This window comes from Eretmochelys imbricata, chromosome 16, assembly GCF_965152235.1.
Source record: "Eretmochelys imbricata isolate rEreImb1 chromosome 16, rEreImb1.hap1, whole genome shotgun sequence".
Lineage (NCBI taxonomy): Eukaryota > Metazoa > Chordata > Testudines > Cheloniidae > Eretmochelys > Eretmochelys imbricata.
In genome coordinates this window covers 10,169,285-10,171,300 of record NC_135587.1, presented here as the reverse complement: position 1 = coordinate 10,171,300, position 2,016 = coordinate 10,169,285, and positions in this window count along the sequence as shown.

Below are 2,016 nucleotides of genomic sequence, written 5' to 3'. Positions count from 1 at the left end.
ATTTGAACACGAATCAATGTGACGCAATTGTAAAAACCACTAATATTCTGGCAGGTAGTAACAGGAGTGTGATACAGACACAGGAGCTGCTCTACTTGTGTCAAGGTTCCTTCCCCACTCTGAACTCTAGGGTACAGATGTGGGGACCTGCATGAAGACCCCCTAAGCTTATTCTTACCAGCTTAGGTTAAAAACTTCCCCAAGGTACAAACTTTGCCTTGTCCTTGAACCGTATGCTGCCACCACCAAGCATTTTAAACAAAGAACAGGGAAAGGGACCACTTGGAGACATCTTCCCCCAAAATATCCCCCCAATCCCTACACCCCCTTTCCTGGGGAAGGCTTGATAAAAATCCTCACCAATTGGTACAGGTGAACACAGACCCAAACCCTTGGATCTTACGAACAATGAAAAATCAATCAGGTTCTTAAAAGAAGAATTTTAATTAAAGAAAAGGTAAAAGAATCCCCTCTGTAAAATCAGGATGGTAAATACCTTACAGGGTAATCAGATTCAAAACATAGAGAATCCCTCTAGGCAAAACCTTAAGCTACAAAAAGACACAGCTTATTTTACCAGCCATTAAACAAAAGAAAATCTAACGCATGTTCTAGCTAGATTACTTACTAACTTTACAGGAGTTGGAAGGCTGCATTCCTGATCTGTTCCTGACAAAAGCATCACACAGACAGACCCTTTGTTCCACCCCCCACTCCAGATTTGAAAGTATCTTGTCCCCTCATTGGTCATTTTGGGTTAGGTGCCAGCGATGTTACCTTAGCTTCTTAACCCTTTACAGGTGAAAGGGTTTTGCCTCTGGCCAGGAGGGATTTTATAGCACTGTATACAGAAAGGTGGTTACCCTTCCCTTTATATTTATGACAATTTGGCACTGGTGAGGACTCAGCTGGAATATTGTGTCCATTTCTGGGTACCACACTTTAGGAAAGATGAGGACAAATTGGAAAGAGTCTGACTTTGAGGAAAGGCTAAAAAACTGGGCATGTTTAGTCACGATAAAAGACCTGGTAGTCTTCAAAATATGTGAAGGGCTGCCCTAACCCTAAGAGCTGTTCTAAAGAGGATGGAGAACAATTGTTCTCCGTGTCCACCGAAGGCAGGACAAGAAGTAATGGGTTTAATCTGCAGTAAAGGAGATTTAGGTTAGATATTAAGAAAAACTTTCTAACTTTATGGGTAGTTAAGCTCTGGAACAGGCATCCAAGGGAGGTTGTGGAATCCCCATCATTGGCGGTTTTAAAGAACAGGGTGGATCAACACCTGTCAGGGATGGTCTAGGTTTACTTGGTCTTGCCTCAACAAAGGGGGCTGGACCTGACTTCAAAGTCTCTTCCAGCCCTAAATTTCTATCATTATATTAAAACAAGACAAGTAGAAACAAAAAATGTAAAGCAAAGTTTCACCTTTATTAAAATGAAATTCCTTTTTGTTGAAATTTTAGACCAAAAAAACCAACACCGTCCCATAAAACATTTCAGTTTAGCTGAATCAGCATTTTATGAGGGAAAACTGCAATGAATAGAGTTGGTTGAAATTGTTCAACCAAGGGAACATGCAGATGACGCAAACTCTGATAGGTCAAACTATGGGGCCGGAGTGCTGTTCCATTATGGACAGCATACAGAGGGACATACTTAGCATGCAGCAGGCACAGCTTATATGCAACCTGTTATCATCTAAGGCACCCTACAGTGGTGGAGATAGAACAAGTTGGAGGGAGTTAGAAAGATACAACATGAAACATATTTAGGACTTAATTCTCATGTTTGTTTTACACCAGTGTAATTCCACTGCAGTTACTCCTGGTTTACAACATTCTAAAAAGGAAATTAGACACTTTGGGTCATATTCCTTTCTCAGTTACACGCTTCAACCACTTCTTGTTTTAAATAAAGAAACTAGCTGGGGGTGGGGCAGTTGAATCTCTTTCGGGCTAAACTCAGATTCTAAAGCCACATGGAACCATCGTGATCATCTAATCTGACTTCCTGCCA